Source organism: Suricata suricatta, chromosome 6, assembly GCF_006229205.1.
Source record: "Suricata suricatta isolate VVHF042 chromosome 6, meerkat_22Aug2017_6uvM2_HiC, whole genome shotgun sequence".
NCBI classification, from domain to species: Eukaryota; Metazoa; Chordata; class Mammalia; order Carnivora; family Herpestidae; genus Suricata; species Suricata suricatta.
The window spans coordinates 43,193,570-43,212,525 of NC_043705.1; the positions used below are offsets into that span (position 1 = coordinate 43,193,570).

The 18,956-nt window shown below is 38.8% G+C and overlaps 2 long non-coding RNA genes across 2 annotated transcripts; one reads left to right on the top strand and one right to left on the bottom strand.

Annotated features, from left to right (window-relative positions):
• Positions 1-574: 574 nt before the first annotated feature.
• LOC115293861 lies at positions 575-3,198 on the bottom strand. Its single transcript, XR_003909630.1, has 3 exons — positions 3,133-3,198; positions 2,948-3,018; positions 575-841 (listed from the first exon to the last, which is right to left on the bottom strand). It is a non-coding gene; the product is annotated as an uncharacterized LOC115293861 (long non-coding RNA).
• An 8,849-nt stretch (positions 3,199-12,047) lies between these two features.
• Positions 12,048-18,048, top strand: LOC115293862. The gene is made up of 3 exons (XR_003909631.1): positions 12,048-12,170; positions 15,523-15,563; positions 18,018-18,048. It is a non-coding gene; the product is annotated as an uncharacterized LOC115293862 (long non-coding RNA).
• The last annotated feature ends 908 nt before the right edge of the window (positions 18,049-18,956 follow it).

Below are 18,956 nucleotides of genomic sequence, written 5' to 3' on the forward strand. Positions count from 1 at the left end.
ACGGAGAGAGCTGATGTAGTTCAGAGAAGTCAAATAAAAGTTGCAAGAGCTGATTTATTTCCTGGGTCTCATACAGCATCTAGAGGAAAGATGGCTGGTATAAGTGACAACTGACCTCCAGAAAGGATTAGTGTAACATGTGAGCACAAGTGAGGAATTCCCAGAAGGTACTTGGGAGAACCTAGTAGAAAAACAAAATTCCAATGACCTGCACAGTGAGACCTTGGACTTTGTTAGCTGGGTATTAAATGAGATCATCAATGAATAGGAAAAATAGTATCACTCACCAATATTCCATGTGCTTCTCAACACTTCCTAGCATCCATACCATTAGCTATGAGCCATGCTAGTACCGTTGAGTGACCTGGAGGAGAAGTGAAGAGGCCAGGCACAATTTTCCAGGATCTCTTCCTCTTTGGTGGTAAGGAAGAGTTGAATATTCCGGTTAGTGTAGCTACAAGATTAAAGAGCTGCCATCACTGTGGGCCCCTATGTGTAGAGCAGGGCCTGCCTCCAGTCTCTTTGAAGCACATAACATAGCTGACATAGAAACTTTTGTGTTCATTAGGCCATGAGATTTTTATTTGTTTGCTTAAATTGCAGCATAATCTAGTATATCCTTATGGATATACCATGTAATTTGATTTGCATGGTATGAGGTACGAAGCAAACACTTCACAAACCTTGGCTATTATGCAAGCCTGTGTCCTACTTGCCTTCAGACCCAACCTCTGGCTTGACTGTATTCTGAGGTCCATCACGGAGGATACACACCACCAGGCTGTGTTTACAGGACTCCTATGTCTGCTGGTTTTTAGTTGGGTTCAGGTAATGGGAGGCACTGAAGGAAGGAGAGAAGAAGAATGTGAGAAGTCTGGATGTTTCTTCCCCTCTTTCTGTCTTGGATGGCATCTCTAGCAGTAAGTGCACCTTTAAGTTGTTAACAGAAAATAACAATCTAAAATTCCATACCCAACAAAAGTCTTGAAAAATGAAAGCCAAACATGGATTTGGAACACCAAAATTGACAGAATTATTCACCACCAGATCTATTAAAAGAAATACCCAAGGGATTCTTCATGATCCCAGATGGAAGCACAGAAACATAGTAAGGATTAAACAGCAACAGAAAAGGTAAAAATATAGATCAAATCTAGATAAACATGGAATGAACAATTGTAACACCCTAGTGTGATTAAAAATATGTGTACAACTTAAAGTTTTATAAAATTCTTGCATTTTCTAGTTTGTTCGAAAAATACCAATTTAAAAGGTATTCTAGTAAAGTCAAGGATGCACACTGTAATCTCTAAGTAATGATTAAAAATAATAAAATATATTGTATATAATTAACAAGATATTAGAGAAGGCAATGTAAATAAAATTATTTGATTCATATAAAATATGGCAAGAAAGAAGAATATAAGAACCAAAGAACAGATGGGGAAAAATACTAAGATGGAAAATTTAAACCCAATATAGCATTAAGTTAAATGTAAGTGGATTAAATATTCTAATTATAAAGTAGATATTATCAGACTTGATAAAAAAAACAAAACACAGTTATATGCTGTGTATCTGAGACATATGGTAAATATAATTATACAGAAAGGTTGGATGGAAAAGGATTTTTAAAAAAAGACCATGAAAACAAAACAAAAAAAAAGGAGAAAAGGAGAAAAGTTTAGAATAGCTAAACTAACATCTGTCTAAAATAGATTTTAAGGCAAGGAGTCACTACAACAGCCTTCTAGCTAGTCTCATGTCCTACAGCTTTGGTTCCTCTAATCAAATCTTCAGCCACAAAGTGGGTCTTCTAGAACACTAGCCTGGTTTTATCATATTCATATTAAAATCCTTTAATGATTTCTCATCATACCCCCAAATAATAGCCTTAGTCCTCTCATCTCTCCCTTGCCTTCTTCTCCAGATTTACCTCTGGCAACTTAACACTTCCCACAGGCTTCAGCCATAGCCAAAGTCTTCTGGTTCCTGAAACAGACAAGACTCTCTTCACAGATGCTTTCCTTTGGGCTTCATACCTAATACCCACTTCATCCACCCTGGACCCCATGCCTTCTTCAGTCTATCTGACTCCCATTCATCTTTCAGGTTTCAGTATGATGTCTGTTAACAAACCAATCTCCCTGTCCCTTAGCAAGCACAAGACAAATGGAGTCTTGAAAAGCTTGTCCATATTAGGGCTTGTCCCCTCTCTTCCCTACATTTTGGAACTTTGGAACCAACACGAGAAGAAATCTTCATGGGCCAAACAAAGGTCGAGAGACTGTGTGGAGCCAAGGCAAGCTATCCAACTGAGACCCTCATAGACCACTCTGCAAAAATGAGATGTGTAAGGTCATCCTAGATCATCCAGCTTTAGCCAAGCTGACCCTAACCAAAAAAGCCACTTCAGATATTCCAGTTATCTTAGCCAACCCAAATTGTGAGCTAAATTAAATAAATATTGTTAGGAACCACCAAATTTTATTTATTTTTTAATGCTTATTTATTTTGGAGAGAGATAGAAAGAATTTGAGCAAGAGAGGAGCTGAGAGAGAGGGAGACACAGAATCTGATGCAGGCTCCAAGCTCTGAGCTGTCAGCACAGAGCCCGATGCCAGGCTTGAACTAACAAAACTGCAAGATCATGATTTGAGCGGAAGTTAGATGCTTAACCAATTGAGCCAACCAGGTGCTCCTAAACTATCATATTTTAAATGGTTGGCTTACCCAGCAAAAGGTAATCAATACAACAGTCAATCTATATGTGAAATCTTATATTAATATCTTCAAATCCTCATCATATTAACTGTACTTTAAAATAAAAACTCTTCTTTTGGAGCAAGTATATAAAATTAAAGTGAAATCAGTATAGTTGACTATTCTATTTGCTAATGATTGTATATTTTATCATGTGATGATATTCTAGAAAGTATTAACTTACCATCCTCTTGGATACTTTCCACTCTCCTAGTTCTGGCTTCACAATTGCTTCAAGTATGCAAGGTGATCTACCTGTAAGTATGTAAGTGTTCGCTTTCTATTGTTGCCATTTGATCATTCTTAGTTTAATTCTCTTGTGTATTTGAACCATGAAACTCTGTGATTAAATAGCCATAGAAAGAATACCATGTCTGCTTTTGCTTTTCTTCTACAGGTGTTGGTTTGACTCACATTAGGGCGGGGTGGGGATTATGTTTTTACTAGAGCCAAATCGGGGGAGGGGCTTTGGAAGCTAGAATCAGAACATCTGAGTTAAGTGGTGGAACAGAGTCTCTATCTCTCATTATGTGGGTGAGTCCTAAATCTGTCTGAGCCTTAGACTCCTTTCATAAAGGGGTAACAACACACACCTCACACAGCTGTTCCAAGTATGTCAGTTAGCCTTGTAAATGTTAATGCACTGCATACAGATAAGTTATTGTTACAAATAAGCAGCCCTTACATCCTTAAATGGTGGTTTTCTGTTTCTAGTCGAAATGAAATTGGTATGAAGCACAAAGGTGATGTTGCATCCTACCCCATGGAGTCCTTGTAGCTCCACAACTTCCCCTTGTCTTCCTAAAGAGACTTATTTAGAGGCATTTGAGCCAGTTCAACCTTGGAGACTTGCTTTGTAGCTGCTCAAGTGTAGCTAGAAAAGCTACGGTCATCAATCAAGTTATCCTGTAACAGGTAACTTGCTTCTTTTGATCAACACATAAGCAAAAAAACAACATTTCAAATAGAGAACCGTACAACCTGTGTTTAAACTAATATAACCATCTCAGCTTCCTCTAATAGACTAGAATGGACTGGGTTTATAAGGAGAGATGTAAGTGACCAGAGGAATTCTTTGTAATCATTTGATAGTGCCAGAGGTGGAAAAGACAACTATTTTTACAGATTCCTCTTTTCCCTTTTCAAAAATGACAGTGACGATAATACATTCAGCACTTTGGCTGTGAAAACTCATTCAGGGCTGCCAGCTTTCCAACACTGTGTCTGTATATATGTCTTCTGTTTTCAGGGAAGCAGGCTCAGCTCCTATTTCAGGGACCTTTCCATGCTGACAGTACTTTGTTACCTGAACTACAAGGTACCTTTGTCCTAAGTGAGTGGGTCTGTTCATTTGTCTATTGGTATAATTTCCAAGCAATCAGCAAGTTGCTGCTCCATCTCTAATGATGACTGGGTTTTTTATTTGCCAGGCAGCCAGGCAGTATTTATCAATTTCCCTGCTGCTACCTTTTAAGTGATCACTGATCTATAATTCCTCTTTAGTTTATCAGTCAGGTCTACTTTATAAGATGACAATTTATGAGGCAATATAAATGTTGACTGGCATTGGACAGTTACAGCAACAGTTCATTTCAAGTGTCCCATTGTTATAAATAAATTCTGGTCTCCACTCAACTCATCACAAAGTGGAAATAAATAGAGCAATGAATTTTTCTCTGTAGCTTTTCCAGTTAGGTGAGCTCGTCTTATCTGGTCTTTCACCTCCCTGTCAGCCTACAAGTAAACTCTCAACCCATAAGACACGTAAGAAATAGGTAATTCTTTCTGAGATTCCAAATGTTAGCCTGAAAATCATTTGATGGCTCTGACTAAAAAATGAATAAAATGTCTATGGGGTAAATATTCAAATACAAGAATTAGACTTCAGCACTGCAAAAACAAACATTTATAAGATTTTTCAAATACTCTTTGTCTTTTGTCCCAAATATAATTTGCATTTGCTAAGTTTCTTTTGTGTTTTTTTAAACATCTTGACATTTGAATCTCAAGAGAGTCTATTAGGTGCTCCTTAATAAATTATTCTAAATCTCATTAATTTCTTATCTTCAAGGTGCTTCTTTTAACGAAAGAGCATTGAATTGTAAATCCTTTCCAAGGTATTTATTAGGAGATATTCTTTGTGACCTTTATGGCCATTATTTTGGCAGAACCGTTATGAAAATAAACTTTGTTCCTAGAGTGTTTAAACAGAAAGAACATACTCAGGCTCACTTTCCATCTAAATTCATCCAAAATATACTCCAAGGATAGAGAAGAGCCATTGTGTTTAGAAAGTCAATCTTTTTAATTCTGCCTTTTTCCCCCCCTCTGGGTAGACTAAACAAATAAGTCACCACAGGCACTGTACATTTTTTCTATTCCTTTCTCTTGGGATGAAATATGAAATAATCTACAAAGTAATTTGATCCAGCAATTAAAAATAAGGACATGAATTACACTAACAACTGTCACATAGAAAGAATTAATTCCCTCATAACACTGCTGATGTTACAGACCCTGGGTGATGACAAACAGATTGTAATTGGAAAAGAGCCAAACCAATTCAGGTGTCTCCAACACAGGGGTAAGCCTCAACTTGCAAACAGAGAACATTTTTTACTACCCACAGGAGTGTCTTTTTGAAATTGGTGCTCAGATGTTTATCTAGTGATTATTCAGTGCACCCAGCGATGCAGCCAGCCAAGGTACTACACGTGGTGAGGCACCGATTCTTGCTTCTGAGAGTTAGCACATCATTCATGGAAAGCAGACCTTCTGGAGGATGTGTTTCTGGAAATGATGTCCCCCCGAGTATGGATTATTGGCTGCTTGTGTGTAGTACTATAGTATGTCATTCTAAATAATGGACATTAGCTAGCTGGTGTGTCATTGGGCAGAGTAGGTCAAGGACAGTGATGCCTGCTGCTTATTGGGAGAAATTTTATTTTCCCAGTGGTGTGCAGATTTTATGGCCCCTTTTGAATCCTTTATCATTTCTGGTCTCGGGCAAAACTCTCTATTGAAGAAAACTGTTAGACTCTGATATAATGGAAAGAACTTCATTTGGAGAGTCAGAAGATCTAGGTATTTTTTTTCCTGCTTATAAAAATACATAATATAAAAAGAAAATGTACCCAAAAAGCACATAATATAACAGGACATAAGAATTTTTTTAAAAACATAGCAAAGGACAAAAAAGATTCTCAATAATTAACCTACCCAAGGATAACAACCATTAACATTTTGGGTTTTCTTTTCTAGTCTTTTTCACATATTTTGAGTTTGAGGTCATCCTTTTTATCCAGTTAATACCCTGTTTTGTTTTATTGTTTGCTTAAAATTTGTCAAGTGTATTTTACCATGTCATTGAAAACCCAGACATATAATTTATAACAACTGCACAATAGTCTATCTTTTGGATGTTCCAGAATTTATTTAAACAGTCTCCTGATGTTGTCTTCATTTTCAACCACATATTTGTACATAACTTTTGGTCTACATTTTTGCCATTTCTTTGGGATGATTTTCTAAATGGGGAGCTCGTAGGTCAAAGGATGTGAGCATTTTTTTTACAAATTTCTTTCTCTTTTTAAAAATAATTTTATTCTCTTTTCTGATTGCGATGCAGACCCACTGCAAAATCAAAAACAAACAAAAGCCATGATACTAAAGAAGAAAACAAAATTACTACTGTCTTTGCACCAATTCCTTCCTTCCTTCCGTCCTTCCTTTTTTCCTCCCTCCCTCCCTTCCTTCCATCCATCCTTTCCCTCCTTCTATGGAAAAGCAATGGAATCATATGATTAAAAACTGTTTTATAATTTGCTGTTTTTGCCTAACAATATACTATGGACACAAAGAATATAATATTTTTAAGGCTGTTTATATATGTAAGACAGATGTCCAGAAAGGCCCCATCAATGCCATTCTCATGAGTGGGGTATGAAGTGACCATCTCATTCTACTACCACCATCACAAGATATTGCCTCCATCACAATGTTTGCTATTTAACGGCAACTTATTATAGCTTTACTTTGTATTTATTTCCACATTTGTGAAGGTAAACGTCTTCTTCCCTTTGGACCTTTGAGTTCCCTCTTTTGTCATTTGTTGCCTCTTTGCCTATTTCTTTGTGCAGTCTTGTGTCCATACTCATGTGCATGAGCTCTTGATATAATAAGGGGCGTGGACCTTTTACATCATCATGGCAAATGCTTTTCCTTGTGTCTTGTTTGTTTCTTGATCTTATTTATTTTTTGAATTGGGCTTTTAAAAATTAGTCAATTAGTTTTCTTTCTGTGTAGTACTTTTCTCTTGTTTTCAAATGCAGACAGTCCCACCATGTACAGAGAACAGGTAAATATTCAACTTTTGTTTCCTCTTCAATAGACCTGGGATTTATCATGGAATATAGCAAAAGATTAGAATCTATACTGAACTCTGTTTCCAAACATTCAACCCTTCCTGTTAAATTATTAGGGTTTTTTTTTTAGCATATGTAAAGTTCTTTTTTGAACAATAGTTTCGGAATTCTGCCTTCCCTTCTAGACTGTAAGCTTCATGGAGGCAGGCAAATTTATTATAGTCATCTCATGCCTACTGTGCATTCCCCTCTCTGTTTGGCCTAATGTGAGTCAGGTGAGCAAAGAAGAACTGGAATTTATTCAGGGAAGTTAAAATCCAAACCTTGGTAAACTCACCAAAATTTGTCATCCCACCTCTAAAACGCTATAGATATGAATAAAATATTGTAAACCACGCCTGAAAAAAGATAGGGATAAATATCAAGTCTGTGAAATGCAATTTATATAGAAAGAAAAATCTGTCTGAGATATCCTTGAATTTAGGTACGTAGTGCTTTCCTAATGAATAGCCATGTCCCTTTAATTTTATGTTAAATGCTTAATCATAGGGTTTTAATTCGCATTATTATGATTTTAAAAGAAAATGCGAATGTTGCATGTACTGAGTGTGTAAATAGTGGGGGAAAGATACATTAGGTTAAATCTCTCCAGAGAAAGTGGCCTCCAGTTTCCAAAATATGAGCTCAAAAGCACTATTTGCTTCAAGGTTTTGATTTCTTAAGGAAATTGGGGTTTTCATCCTGAGTCTCTCTATGTCTTTTAATGAAACAGGAAAGAGGCTATAATACCTTTGGTTGCATCTTTAGAGACAGGTTAGAGGGCTGAAAAGAAATAAACAGCTTTATTTCCAAGGTACTTCTAAGGCGATAATGCCTGAATGTGTAAGGGCAGGAGCAAAGGGGCAGATGGAGGGGGGCAGGGAGATAAGAATTTGTCCTAGGAAAGGTGTAGTCACAAGTCACCAAGGAGGTTGTTTAAGGAGGTTATGCCCTAGAAGTGTTTGGCAGGTGATATGTGAAAAGAGAAAATTAAAAGTGTATAAGCCTGGGTCTCAATATCATCTGTTAACACGTTCTGGTAATTCACAATTCATTCTTGCTTATTATCATTGAGTTAGTGGATTTCTTCTGAAATCACAGACAGTCATGATAAGATAGTACTATTAATGTTTTGCTCCGATGTATTTAAAACTCTAATTTCATAGTTGGACAACCTAGCCCTGCCCTGTGTCATGGTATTAATAGAGAGAGGGAAAAATCTGGATTCAAATTTCCTGTGTTATGAAAATTCAAAACAAGAGCAATATTGCTGCCAATCAAATAGGCAAACCTGTTGTGATTCAGAGACCAGATTTCTGGATTAAACATTTGCAATCAGATCAGGTTTGGGAGGATACAAAGCTATGTGGAACCAGCATTATTGAATATCTGAAAGTTCCAGCATCACCACTAGAGGTTTTCTATTGTGCCTTCTAGAACCACAGTCACCTTTGAGGTGTTTGAAACTGTGAGTCTTAAGTTGCTTATTATAGGGATACATTTGACTTCATTGAACAGTACAAAGTTTATAAACATACACAGCAGAATGACAGTATAGGTCCATCACTGTAATATTCATCTACATTTACCAACTCTCTCCCCAAATTCACACTGGGTCTCTTAACAAGTATACTTAGAATACTGATAAAAGATACTGAAAAGGTGTAGCATCAGACACATAGTTGGGGCAGTATCTGTTTGAAAATCACCCTGGATCTTCACCTCATCCTGGATGGGGATCATCCCTGGACCCCCAAACAGCAATGACTGAAAATACTAGTAGTTATACACTGTGAAATATGAACTTCTTTTTGGACAAAGAGCAAATTTTTCTTTTATAACCACGACCATTTCAACTACGTTTTCCTTGGAGTTCCAGATTTAAGATGAGCTGCCGTGGAAGCAAGCATATCAGTGTCTGTTAGCAATAATAAAAATCTTCCCACTATCTAAGCGAAATCTGCTTTGTTCCCTCAGGTAAGTCTGCTTGTCGCTTCCCTGGGGCCCTTCAGTGTCCAGAGTGCTGTGACAGGTGCTCGTGGAGACGAGAATATGGTCCGGTTTTATCTTTAGAGCATCTTTAAAATATAGATTACAAGGCAGAGGCTGACTACAGAGCGCTGCAGTGTGGTATTTAGAGAGCGCCCAGCGCTGCAGACAGAAGCCCGCTGCTACATTAATTCATCTCGCACCATTTTCTGTTCTCATTATAATTTTATCTTAGGAATTAATACATTCTGCCATTTTCTATTCTGGTTACAATCTAGAGAAATCCGTGAGGCTGAATACATTTTGTACCACTTTGTTCTGCTTATAATGTTAAGATGTTTTCAAGAATGGATTAGTTCAATGCCACTTTCCCTACTTTATCTTGAGATTAAGAACTTAAACAGGCAGAAAACTTCATCCAGCCTTGGAATGTGTTTCTAGCACAAAGATTGTATGGAGAAGAAAAAGTATGAAAACAGTTTTGTTTGTCTTTGTTTTTGATTTTGTTGTTAAAGATAAATTGACCTCCCAGAAATTTCAAAGACACCTGCAAAAAACTAATTTTAAAAATAACTGAGGTAGTATTAGTCAGGTGATATGGCCTTTAGAAAGAAAGAGAAGTTCTCATCATGAATCACTCTTTTTCCCAAGCAAAGCATATAGAAATCCCTCCCATCACAGTTACACTAAACAAACAAAAAACTAGGGGTGCCTGGGGGACTCAGTCAGTTGAGCAGCTGACTCTTGATCTCAGCTCAGGTCTTGATCTCCGGCTAGTGAATTCAAGCCCCTCAGTGGGTGTTGGGCTCCCTGCTGAGTGTGGAGCCTGTTGAAACAAAACAAAACAAAACTAAACTAAACTAAACAAAAACCTAACCGTTGAAAGTACAGGAGAATTTTTTTTTAAAGTTTATTTGTTTTGAGAGAGAGAGGTGGGGGAAGGGCAGAGAAAGAGGGAGTGAGAGAATCCCAAGCAGGATCCACACTGTCAGCTTGAGCCTGATTCAGGGGCTCAATCTTACGAAACTGAGAGATCCTGACCTGAGCCAAAATAAAAAAATCTGTTGCTTAACTGGCTGAGCCACCTAGATGCCCCAAAAGTATACAAAATTTCTAAGAAAATTCAACATTAGCCCCAATGCAAAAATATTCTCTGAGCACTATAATTACTTAAGTGGCTAGGCCATTTTGAAAAGTCACGTAATAATCAAGTTTACCTGACCACCAAAATCAAATTGGTAAAAGTTTTTTTTTTTCCAAATGTGGGATTAGAATGTGGTACTCAAAATAATGGGAAACCATACAGTTTGGGGTAATGTAGCATTTTTGATTTGTTAAATTAAGGGACCAGTCCTTAATCTTCCTTTTTTTCTCCTTGTCCTCCTCCTCCTCCTCCCTCTTCTTCTTCTTCTTCTTCTTGCGAGGGAGACTGTGTGTGTGCATGGGGGAGGGGCAGAGAGAAAGGGAGAGAGACATTGTCATGCAGGCCCCTCAGGAGGCGGAGCTCCATCCCATGAATCATGAGATCATGACCTGAGCCAAAACCAACAGGAAGACACTTAACCAACTGAGACACTGAGGCACCCAAAGGTGCCTTTCAGTCCTTATTCTGACTGAAATCCAAGTCTAGTGATGACCACAGACTGTGCTTCAAATATAAGATGAAACTGATGATTTGCCAGGGAAAGATATGCATGCTGACTACACTGAGATGAAAAATACCACCTTACACTATTTTTCATCCTTTACCTGCTCCCCCAAGCACCCAGGTACTCTAGACCCTTCCAAAGGCTCCCACTTATTTCTCTCTTATGCTCAACAACACACATTTGTGACCTAAGCTGGGGGTGTGTTCTATGTTTGGGAAACAAAAAAAGTTAATTGACTCTAGTATCTCTAATAAAATTAGCTTATTTAGCCACAGACTCATTTCTCAGGCAAAGGCCCTTACATCCACCTCTCTAGGTGGTTTCCCTCTCCCATCCCTCAATAAGTATTGCACATTTTAACCTTCTTTAAAACCTCCTTCCATTCCAGTTTCTCCCTATTCTCTTCAGAAAACCACAACTTCTCTTTGCAGGAAAAAAGAGTCATTACAAGATTCCCACGTGCCACAGTCTCCCACACATGTGTCTAAAGCTATTCCTTTGTCCTCTGCCCTGCTCCCTCCCCACCAATCTAGGCAATGGGCTTGGGCTCCTTTTTGGCTTTGGGGCTCTTCACTTCTTGTGGTCACTCCTGACTGCCACATCCAAGGCTTACTCCATCAAGTCCCTGACTCTCCTTCCTGAACATTCCACCTCCCTTCTGCTATGCAAGCTGGCCCCTGAGTATACACAAAGTCTCAGGCCTCTCCATTCCTTAAAACATAATAATGAATCAGTGTCTAGATGGTTTCAATCCCAAATAATGCTCAGAATACTTCTTTCTTATGACCCTTTAAAGCCAAACTTCCTCTCTTCCCACCAATTTCTGACACTCTGTCTGCAGTGTGACCTCTGCCCCCACTATCCCAAAGAAACTGCTTTCCCAATCCTAGAGTTACAAATGGCTTCAGTGTTGACATCTAATGGGCGTGCTTCGAGTTTCCACCATCTTCCTTCTTGGCAGCAAAGACACTGCACACTGCTTCTTCCTGCTTGAAGCTGTTTCATCTGCTTCAGGAACAGTATACTCTCTTAATTCTTTGCCTTCGTCTGCTTATTCCTTCTCAGTTTCCTCTATTGGTCCTTTTGCTCTCCCCCAAAATGCCACCATGCCCCCAGGTTCCTATGTCAGCCATCTGGTTCTCTTTCTATATGCTTTATGAGTGAATTTGCCCAAATCAATGGCTTCTCTATTTCTTACAGCTTTATAACTTCCAAGTCCAAGGCTTTGTTCCAGCCTCTCTGCTGACCCTGACTCACTCCCTTCTGTGTATCTCTTTGTGGATCTCAGGATCAACATGGCTACTCTCATTGACATCATCACCTCTTCTTAAGTCCCAGCCGGTTCTGCCCTGGCTGACGTGTGGAGGTAAGGTATGGGAGCTCACGTGGCTTGTAAACATCTTTCCGAGCAATAGTATCATTTTCCACAACTGGGCAGTTAAAAAACAAAAGACAAAAACCAACCTGAATGACTCAGTTTCTGCTGTTTGTCAAGCCCCTATATTAGAACAACTTAGAAATTACCCCATTAAATCAGGCCGTCCTAGAAATCAGCTAAAAATTAATGAGCTCACCAAGCATGTGACCACTTCATGTAGATTGCTACCCACTCCACCCTCATTACCTGGTAACTTTTAAACTGTGAGTCTCTGGTTCTCAGAATGTGAACATAGCCAAAATTTTCAGGTCAGAGTTCACTTGGTGATGCTTGAACAAGAGCAAGAGATATAATCAGAGGATAGTTCCAAAGATCAGAAAATAGTTAGCATAGTGGTAATCTTTCTTAAGAGTTTTGAAGTAAGGCTAGTTTTCCTGTCAGGAAACCAAAGAATGAAACATCTTAAAATCGACCCTCACGACACTCACCATCTATTTTATACTTAGGGAAGATTTCAACCAGCTACAAGTGTATAATTTAAAAATTCAGCTTATTCAGCAGTGTGAATATGGAGAAGGTAATTGTATGTCACCAATTTAGAAACATCAGTTGGAAGAGAAGTTATCCAAGTTCCCTCATAGTATTTAGGATAAGGTTAAAGAGAAGGAAACATCTTTTATAAATATGTGAGGAAAAGAGACCTGAGTTATTTCTATCCACTGTGTATATTTAATTGCCTCTTTTATTCTAGAACTACACCATTGTTGCTATTTGGGGCTTAAATACAACCTATAATAAACAAGAAAATGAACAAACTATGCCTCTAAAATGTCCAAGTAAAATGGGTTTTAAACACTCTCCAGTGGAGGCCCTTCCAAAGAGGCAGCATTGACTTTTGGTTGCCTGGATAAGCAATTTTTAAAATAAGCCTACCATCGGAAAGAACTCAGACTCAGTGTTACCCTACAAAGGAGATCCTTGATTCTCACTGGAAGCAGAGTAGCTGATTTACCATTCCCTCTTCTGTGGACTGAACACAGATGGGACTTTAATTAAATATAATGTTAAATGACACCAGCTATTAAAATGTTATCCTGTGTGAAAAGCAAGACTTTGTGACTGAACATACAAATAGACATCTTCGTGCCTTCCATTCATTTTTTTGAAATTTCCAAAAGCAGCTTCTCAACAGCCTAGGAGAAGAACAGTCCTTAGCTGCACAGGGACCCCTGTTAGCAGTACAGGCGAAGGAGTTCACTCTCCCATCTGATTTAATCCCTGTGCTCGGTGGCACTGGTGACAATTAACTCTAATTGTAATGGCAGCTGGTCTGATGGAGACTCTGGGCTGTTAGAGATGGAGCTGAAACCACTGTACACTCATTTCCCCAAAGACCATGGACCTTCAGGGGGTAATGACTTTGTGTCATTATATCCAGAGCCAAAACTCAGCTGATAGACTAAAGGTTAACACTTCTATTTCCCATTGCCCAGCAGCCCATGCTTGGGGTTCCTATTCATGCTGTGGTAGTCTCAAATAAGTTCTTTGTCAAATTTCTTACAGCTTGAAACTTAGAAGATTTTCCCTTTAGTGGGAAACATTTCTTTTCCAGGAAAGTAAGTTTTAAAAGGGGTAAAACAAAATAGGGAGGGTACACTAGAGCAAGGCTAAAAGATAATATAACATTTTTGATATATTTAAATGAGGAAAAGAAAAACATAAATATGTCAGCTCCAAAAAGAAAAAACAATCTTACTCCCCCGCTCCATGTTAAAGCTTACATCAGTAGCTGAAAAGATGGAAACATTTTTCTTTTGCATTTCTTTATGTAACCACTCTTATAACAGTATTATGTAAAATAGGGGCATAAACATATACTCTTTATTTAAAAGTAAGCATTTAGTTATAGTCCAGGGATTACTATAGAAAGTTGGTAAATGGATCCCTAGGGCCATGGAAACCAGATTTTTTTGGTTCCCATCAGACTCATTTCCAAACCCTGTGGGAGTTTATCAAGCTGAGTTTCAAGTGTCCTGATCCGTTCAGACTCCAATTAACTTGTGCTGTTATATTGGTTTTAATTCAAGCTTGTGTTGCTCATCTCCAGTGAGAAGAAAACCAACATAGGCAATGAGGTTAAATAAAGTGGTGGCTGGGAATTTAACAATAAAAAAAAAGGTCCCCAAGAGAAAGTACACACATTCTAAGGTACTTTGACTATTACAAACAGAATCTCTGATAACTTCACAGTACCTGAGCTAAGGGGTAACAATGAAGGTGGGTGCCCACCCAGTGCCTTTGATGGAATCCGGGATTGTGGTTGGCAGGCCTGCTAGAGGCAAATAGGTTTTTACTGCACACGTCCATGGACTGGATGTGGGCCTTGGGAGGCCTGGTTTCCTTTACTCCTACCCCCCCTTCTGCCTTGCATTCACATTTTTCTCATTTCCATCCTACAGAGTCAACTCTGAAGCTGTTGAAAGAGAGTTGACTATTGCTAACAACAGACACCTGGTACTCCTTAACCACAATCAGCTGTACTTAAATCCATGGTTGGCTTCAAAAGGGAAAGATAGGGAAAAAAGGAAGAGGCAGAAAAAAACGTGTTAGATAGTAGGCAGACAGTAGGTAGGCAACTTGGAAGTTTTTACAATGGGAGATGCTGATTCCACTGCAGCAAGCCAAATAGGTACTTATAAAGGGGACCTAGACTTGAGTCAATCGTGGGTAATAATCTTTGACTAGAAGAACTACACTTGGGCATATACTTTAGCAAGGCTGAGACTAAACAATGTGGCCTGTGTGACTTCTTTAGTGTTTATTACATTCCCCATCACATTAAAAAAATATTGTATGCATGCAGGTTTATATTGTATCTTTTTCATGATGTTGTGATTTGTGAGAAATATATATATTTGATTATTCAGATGACCAAAATATATTTTTCACAGATATTTGATCTTTATTCACAGTCCATGGCTCACAGTTCTCAAATCCTTAAAATTTCCTAAGTGCTGAGAGCCATAAAGGTATCTCTTGCTTTATTGATGAGGTGACTTTTGGAAAACACCTGAGGGTGGTTGCCAGTGGAGCCAATTATGTGATTTCAGTCCCACCCCCTGACCTCTGGAGCTGGGAGTTCAAGCATCAACAGCCAATGAATGATTCACTCAATCTTGCCTAAGTAATGAAGCCTCCATAAAAATGCAAAGGGAACCAGCTTCTGAGTGCTTCCGGGTTAGTGGACTTGCTCTACTTTGAGGAAAAGGGCCACCCGGAAAGGACGTGGAGGTTCTGTGCCTTTTCCCCACAATTCACCATGTTCATTTCATTTTTCCAGCTGGCTTGGAGCAACATCTTCTACAATAAACTGGCGAACTAGTGAGTTAAATGTTTTCTGAGTTCTCTGAGCTACTCTCGCAAATTATGTAAATCTTGGGAGGAGGTCGGGGCAACCGCTGAGCTGTAGGCAGTCAGTCAGAAGTACTAGCAACAGCCTGGACTTGTGACCAGCTTCCTAAGTTAGAAGGGGTTGTTGGACACTCCAGTTTGTAACTTGTTGGTCAGAAACACAGGGTACAAACTGTATCTCTTGGTAGACAGTATCAGAATTGAGTTCAATGGTAGGAGGACCAGCTAAGGTCTGGAGCCTTGCTTGCTTACGGTGGTGGAGAAAGTTCTCCCCCTCACAAATTGGAATTGGAAATGGAATGTGGACACATTGGCATGCAAATGTTCATATAGTGGCAAAAATAATATTAGGGCTTCCTGTAACTGTATCCTTGGTATTGCACTAGCATTTTACTTGCCTCATCTCAATTGATTTTTCACAACAATACTATAAGAAAAGGTCCTCTTGGGATGCTTATTTGTGAAATACACCATCTCCTCATTTAACTGATGAGAAAACTGAGGATGACTTGCTCAGTGTTACATGTTAGCCAGTAAGTGGTAGCACAGTGGGCAGTCAAACCTAAGATTTCTAGCCACAAAGGCATTTTCTTAATCCTTACCTAATACTGCTCTAAGAGCAAATCTGAAGACTTATTTTATCTGAACATCAGATTCTTAAGTGTAATCAGGAGGAGATTGGATGAGATCATCTCCTAGTTCTGAAATGATCTAATAAAGTCCTGCTAACATAGCAGGAAAAAAGAGAGTGCTCCTGAGCCTTTTCTCATAAGCTACCTGAAAACCCCGACAATGCCAAGATGTGGAATAATAGGAGCCGGCTATAATCTTCATTAAGTAGGAGTTCAAGGTCTACAGCCAGATCTCAATCTTGTGGTTAGACCTCCAGATATATTTGAATAAGTATATCCATGAATTCCTCACGTATCTGGTAAATCTTAGAATGTCTGCCTTGCTATCTCAAAAAAAGAATTCCTCCCAAGATTCCATGTGCCAGCTACAAGCCTTGTTTTTCTTCGCCCTTTCTTCCAGGAAACTCCACATAGGAGTGTTCTCCATTTGCTACTATTCTTAGTTTCCCATTTTTCCTCAAGTTATTCTAACTGGACTTTGACCCCATCAATCCAGAGAAAAGTCTCTTGTCAATGTCACCCACAACTTCCTTGGTGTTCCTCCTCTGGCCAGGCCTGGAAACGATCTGTAGCACCATGAAATAGAAGAACAGCTAAGGAAAAACTAAAATCTACATATCAAAACAACAATTTGTAAAATATCTTTACTGATATCTTAAGCTAAGTGCAAAAGACAAATACACATCATTAAACGTGCACATACTTTAAGCAGTTATCCATTACTTTCCATAAACTCATTACCATAAAAGTTTCTTTGCCTTTTTATATTTACTATGTTAAAGAAAATGGGTAATGTAGATTTAAAAGTGTAAAAAAATACACTTTCCACTTTCACTATTCCTACATACCACGCTCACATTTACTAAAGTTACGTTACATTTGTTGAGGCTGCCTGAGCTAAATAAGATTCCAACATTTTGTAGCCATGGAGCGAATGAATTTGCCTTCTTGTCTCATGCTCAGTAGGAAAATAGGTTGGAGGGTTAATGATGTCACACAGCTGGCATTGGTAGATCTGAGACTAAGCCAAGTCTATGAGTTCAAAGCCAGAGTCCCTCTGTAATGTACAGTCCTTTGTTAGATTTCAAAACAGGAATAGATGTGACAAGGAGATAGGCCTTTTATTAGTCAATAAGAGATAACAAGATAATACTTACAAAGGAGAATTGTGACTCGCTCTTCTCTAACTTCTGCTTTTTAACATCCTACCAATAATAACCACTTGTATTCAACTGAATCTTGATAGGCTCTCATGAGTAGCTAGCAAATAAATAGCAGATGGAGTTAAAGCTAGTGTACCAGGATCTTTTTCCTAACTTGCAGCATGTTTTAGTGATGTCTGGTCTGCCATTTGTGTTCCCCAGTGGAAATGGCATGTGTACTTGTCAACATCACCATAATGTTCCAAAAAGCAGTGGTTTATTGATGGACAAGAAGCAGGTTAGATGTTTCTTAGGAGACATTTTCACTCTGTTTAGCTTTTCTTCATAGCACACTTAATATTGGGCATAGAATTCTTTAGAACATGAAAGTTGGGAAAAGTATTTCCTAGATGCTCTTGGTTAAAGGACAAGTAAGGGATGTACCTTTTCAACCGAATCCCTAACATGTGCTCATAAGTCAGATGAGCCAGCTACTGGCAGATTGAACAACACTGGTAAGATGAAAAGATGCTTTCTTTAGATGGAAGAGATGAGTTGTTTGAGTAACACTGAACTTTGCCTATTGATTTGAAAGATGGCACTACATTTAAAATGGGGTTGGTATATCCTTGACCAAAATCTTGTTTCAGGTTCTGAAATTAGTACAACGGGAAGATGGAGAGAAAGCTACCCTCCTCCATTCCCTGAAGACCAGAACAGCAGGTGTGCCTATTTTCAGAGGTAAGTGAAATATTTGCCAAATCATTTGGCACATATCAACTCAAAATGTGCCAAATTACCTGTCAAGGCTTAACAGCCTTTTTAAAAGAAAGATAAATGTCCTTCCATACAGATTTGCATGGATCCACAGTGCCATCCAGTGGCTCATTATATTGGTCACAAGTGTGCAGGGTTCCAATTGTCTCCTAGGATTTCTATCCAAGTTCACCACCGTTGCCTTGGCATTGACTCCTTTGGTACCCAGTGTTTTGGGGAGTTGGTTACAGGCAATGCATGTATTTAAAATGAGCTGGGCTGGAGGAGAGTTGCTGTCAGGTCTGGATGTAGTATCTATGGTGTCCTGAGTGGGAGTGGGAGTTGCCTATGGGATTTTCCAAGAAGCAAATGCCCATGTACCTTCTTCCATTGAATCAATGCCAAGAGAAACCTACTAAATATCCCCTGATCTCTGTGTTTAGTTCATTACCTTGCTAACCTTAAGGGGACTGGACCAGCCAGAGTAAGCAGTCTATTCCATTATATTTCAGCTTGGTAAACTGTCTTAATCTTTCAATTAGCTGTTTGCCCAATTTCCCTTTTAAAATTACTTTATAAGAGGCCATATTAGCTCTTGAAAAGTAGATAAGGGGGAAGAAAGAGTCAAGGGATGGGTAGAGAAGACAGGCTGCCTCCTCTAATGGTTTACAGAAACTGGAGAGCAAACGGGTTTTGAAAAGACAATAGATCGCATGGTGACAGCAGCAGCTCTATACTACCATAAAGAGATAGATTCCTTTTTAGGTAGTAGTGGTGCAATGACAAGCATGGAGCTGGACCAATCAAATAACTGAGAGGTCCTTTACGCCTTC